Source organism: Octopus sinensis, linkage group LG17, assembly GCF_006345805.1.
Source record: "Octopus sinensis linkage group LG17, ASM634580v1, whole genome shotgun sequence".
Lineage (NCBI taxonomy): Eukaryota > Metazoa > Mollusca > Cephalopoda > Octopoda > Octopodidae > Octopus > Octopus sinensis.
The window spans coordinates 52,630,534-52,635,810 of NC_043013.1; the positions used below are offsets into that span (position 1 = coordinate 52,630,534).

The 5,277-nt window shown below is 35.1% G+C and overlaps 1 long non-coding RNA gene across 1 annotated transcript in view; it reads left to right on the forward strand.

Annotated features, from left to right (window-relative positions):
• LOC118766673 overlaps window positions 1–4,635 on the forward strand; it is an 8,602-nt gene extending 3,967 nt beyond the window's left edge. Inside the window, exon 3 of the long non-coding RNA XR_005002595.1 lies at window positions 4,559–4,635. This is a non-coding gene — a long non-coding RNA (uncharacterized LOC118766673). The remainder of the gene's footprint in view (window positions 1–4,558) is intronic.
• The last annotated feature ends 642 nt before the right edge of the window (window positions 4,636–5,277 follow it).

The window sequence follows — 5,277 nt, forward strand, 5'->3', positions numbered from 1 at the left end:
GGCTTTTCTTGAGCATCAATGGATCAATTCGAACCTTTGGTTTCTTCTCACCAGAAAAGTTTTAATGCAGGACTGTAATTTTTCAACCGACTTTTTGCAAAACGATCGTGTGGCCAATATTGTCAATATTATAGGGAATTCGAGCCCTGAATTCTCGTCCTCGCCATTGAGAATATTTTCAAATATTGTTGTGGCCTGGAGTCTTCACCAGATCGAAAACCATACCTGCTCGAATTTTGGACTTTGTCGCTCTTCAGCAAGTCCGTTCTTTTTAATGTCAAGGAATTTAATGATACGAGAGGTAAGGACGATCGATTGATGGTTTACTGTAAATTACCCTTCTGAAAATCTGGACGTCAGATGGAGATATATAAACTTCGTCAAGCAATTCTCTTCAGAAATCAAGAGGAAGATGTAAGTTGCTGCTGGTTCTTCATAACAGGTGAGGAATTTATCAGGTTGTTCTAGGTTTAATTTTATTTATTACTGCTGCGCTGTGATTATCGATTTACCGATGTTATGCAGAGGTCGTCTTCCTTGAAATGTTCTTGCATATGACTTTTAGGGGTTTTATGCAACGAAAATAATGATTTAGGGATCCACAGTAATATTTTAAGTGTTCATTACTTTAGATATATTTATTGCAAAAAAAAAAAAATGAAAAAAAGTCTCAGTTTCTGTAATGTTTAACTTGATTCCAGACACGGAAATATGTTTACTCACGAAGTGATACGGGAAACCTACACAAGTTAAAGTGGGACGAACAAAATAAGAATTTTGAAAGAAGAATCTACAAAACTAGTTTTTGGCCTCGGAATGGTTATGGGTAGGGGTCCACCAGAAATAGTAATTAAAGGGCTTCATATGTAAAAGATGTTTGAGAATCACTGGTCTGAATCAATTTTAGTCAGATCGCGAAAAATAGAGCAGGATCCTTTACGTAAAATCTCACAATCTCACAGGCGCAGGAGTGGTTGTGTGGTAAGTAGCTTGATTACCAACCACATGGTTCCGGGTTCAGTCCCACTGCGTGGAATCTTGGGCAAGTGTCTTCTGCTATAGCCCCGGACCGACCAATGCCTTGTGAGTGGATTTGGTAGACGGAAACTGAAAGAAGCCTGTCGTATATATGTACATATATATATATGTATGTTTGTGTGTTTGTGTGTCTGTGTTTGTCCCCCTAGCATTGCTTGACAACTGATGCTGGTGTGTTTACGTCCCCGTCACTTAGCGGTTCGGCAAAAGAGACCGATAGAATAAGTACTGGGCTTACAAAGAATAAGTCCTGGGGTTGATTTGCTCGACTAAAAGGCGGTCTCCAAATGACTGAAACAAGTAAAATAGTAAAAGAGAGTAAATCCCTTTAACGACATTCTAGAGAATGCTGCGTTTACTAAGCAACTTGTCAAAGTGGAACGCCTTGGATCTGCTCCTTTTGTTTCTTTTTTTCTTTTTTTTTTTGAAATTTCTTGATAAATGAACAGAATACATTTCGGCTGTGTTTTCATTCAAAAACACCCTGGATTTCTACACATGGCATCGGTTTGTAGATAATAATTTCCACGCTCTTCTAAAGTTGATATATTTTGCGATTCGTGCGTTCTTATTGCTGTCCCTTCTTGTAAGTGATAGTACTGTTGTTGTTATTGTGTGTGGTGGTGGTAGTAGTAGTAGTAGTATTAATGGTTGCAGTGGCGATGCTAGTGGTGTTAGTGGGGGATAAAGGTGCTGGCATTGGTGGTTGTGGTGGTTGTGACAATATTTGTGGTGGGGGGTGGCAGTGGTGGTGCCTGTGATAATGGTGGTAGTTGTGGTGATGGTGGTGGTAATGGTAGTGAAAGTGATGACGGTATGAGTGGTGGTGAAGTGGTGGTGGTGGTGGTGGTGGTGGTGTTTTCCATTTAATCTTTTGCTTTTCCATCGTGAGAGCGGGGTTTCTCTCTTGGGTTGCTGCTATTATTTTTTTACGCTTTTGTTCAAGAGTCATGTCTTGGTGCGCTTTTAGCATATTTTGGTAATTTTATCTTCTGGCAGCTGCTAAGTATATGTGTGTGTGTATGTGTGTGTGCGTGTGTGTGTATGTGTGCGTATGTGTGTGAGTGAGTGTTTGCGTGTGTACAACAGACCAGCTGACGGGTGACAGCTCGTGCAGTTGCTCCCTCGATTACTTTATGCAGATCCTTGTTGTCAAATGAATATGGTAGGGTGGATGGGGTGGATTTAGTCTTGGAATGCTGGAACCTAATATGGTACTGTACCATATTGTGCTCGGAGACAAGATCTCTGTCGTCTGCGAGCGGCTCCATTATAACAAGACTGGTTACTTAACACCAAAGTTCATTTTTACCCAATTCTCTCAAAAAAGAACTGTGGCAGAAAATACTTATCGGTTAAAATTAAACATTGTCCCAGTCTGTCATATCGCCTGATTTCCATTTGCTCGCAGAGCAATCCGCGTAAAGAAGACTAAAGTCACCCATCGAATATGATGACAAATTTACATTTGTAAGGGGTTGGTTTAACTGTAGTAAACTTAGAAGCACAGCAAGGGAATATATTGCCGTCTGCAGAGTCCGCTTACCATTAGAAAATAGACAAAATTGTGCAAAGACACAGATTCTCAAAAGTATTTTTAGAAATAAGCGTTTGCTTTTGTACTAAAATAGTTGCTCCCCATTCGGCAAGCGGTGTCCATACAAATCGGGATGCATGAGACTTCAGTTAGATTGAAAAATAGATCGTAGTAAGTGTGATCCATAATCAAAGACATTTCGTGTGGAATCTCCCATATTTTTCTTTACATCGATGGATGTGTTTCTTGATGGTTTCGTATAAATGAGGAATATGAGTTGACAGATTGTCTATGTTATTTCTAGGGGCTTGAATAAGTTTATGATTTATAATAGCCACATGGGGTGCTGAATATTCCTAAAATGATGAAAGCATGACGTGTCGTTAGAAGTTTGTTTCCAAAACACATTGGTCTTGTTTCAGTTCCACTACATGGCACGTTGGGCGAATATCTTCTACTATATCCTCCTCGGACCGACTAAAGCCTAGCGAGTGGATTTGGTAGAAAGGAAACTGAAAACAGCCCGTGGTATATATATATATTATATATATATATATATATATATATATATATATATATAATTAGAGTATGTGTAAACACATGAAGGGATGGTTTCATACAAAGAAATACTGGTTCAATACCTAGTATTTTGGGGGAATGAATTTCTTTAAAACGATATACATACATATATATATAACATATAGTTTATATTCATTTTAAAAAAGAGCAAAATGGAGATTGGGAAGTTAATAATTGTTTATTACCAATAGCGAATTGGTCATCTTCACCAATTTGCAGTTAATAATAAACAATTTTCTTTTCTTTATATATATATATATATGTGTGTGTGTGTGTATGTGTTTGTCCCCCACCACCGCTTGATAACTGGTATTGGTTCGTTTACGTCCCTGTAACTACGTGGATTGGCAAAATAACCAATATAACATTATTGCTAACGTTAAGTTGTTGTTGTTGTTGTTGTTGTTATTATTATTATTATTTTTTATTAATTATTATTATTATTATTATTATTATTATTATTATTATTATTATTATTATTATTATTATTATTATATTATCTAAGGTGTTGAGCTAGCAGAATCGTTAGCACGCGGACAGAACGGTCAGTATCAATTCATCTGTCTTCAAGTACACAGTTCAAATTCTGCTGAGGCAAAATTTACCTCTTATCCCTTTCAGGAACTGATAAAACATGTAACTGAGTCGATGTATTCAACTTCGTTCTTCCCTCAAAATCTGCCAATCTGTGCCAAACTTTGAAGACATTCTGTAGAGCGTTAGAATGTAATAGCCTGGTAAATTTTACCGTATAAAATAATTGCCAATAAGATATTTGTGAGCCTAGTAAAGGCGAGATATATGATGCGAGATATATTAATGTAAAATACAGTTGAAGCAATAAACTCTCAATTATAGAAGGTGACGGAATGTTAGATACGTAGTGAGGGGTGAAGGAATTTCGATGAAGAAACGTCTGCAATAATAGAGAAGAATCATGACTTAATGTAGATAAGGGTGAAACTGAAGATTTGAAGGAATATATGAAAATAGGAGGGAGAGAAGATCATGCGTTCATACGTTAGTTCAGGTTGGCAGTGGAATAGAATATAGTTTGGGAGCGTCATTTTGCCATTCATAAAAACACACGCATTGATTCAGCTTCAGTTTATTATTAGTCAACCGGTTAAATATCTAACTACAAAACGAATCGATTGTTTAACTTCTGGGTTAAACAGTCGTTTATTGTTTTTAATTTTGCTCGCCAATGTTCATCGTTGCCATTCGCTACCTTTCAAAGGGACAGTGTGGTTACAGATCATTTCAAAGGATTCTCTCTCGGAAGACCTACTCATTCCCAAACAGAATCTTCCAAAACAAATACAAGATAGAAGGTGTAAGGTATAAGTGATTTTATCATTAAATAAATTTTTAATATGATGGTAGATTTCCGTATGTTGATAGAAATTATAAGTTATAATTGGATAGATTTGTGCTAGCATCTGCGGTTATTCAAATAATTTAAATTTAAAATTTTGGTTGAGGGTATGTGTGTATGTGTGTGTATTTGCGTATGTGAATATATGTTTATGTATATATACGTTATATATATTAATGCATATATACATTTATACACCTATGCATACATGCACCCGTATATATATATATATATATATATATTATATATATATATGTGTGTGTGTGTGAATATATATAAATATATGCAGATATATATATATATATATACATATGTGCATATTTATATATATATGCATTCATTTATCTATGTGTGTGTGTGTATATATATATATTCGTGCGTGTGTGTGTGTTTGTGTCTGTGTCTCTGTGTATCTGTGTGTGTGCATGTTATAGCTTGCTTTTACGTTCAGCTAAAATAAAAACAATTTTACATTAATCTTACGGCTTACTCTAAACTTTGGTACTGTACAATTATTTATTATTCTTAAACAAGAATAATTTATAGACGCATACATATAAATATATGCTTGCATATGTGCGTGCGTGTGTAGTATAATATAATATATATGTATTTATATATATATATATTTATATTTATAAATATATATACAAATATATAAATAAATAAATATATAAATATATATATATATATGTATATATGTATATATATCTATATATAAGAAAAGAGAAGCAGAATATACGAG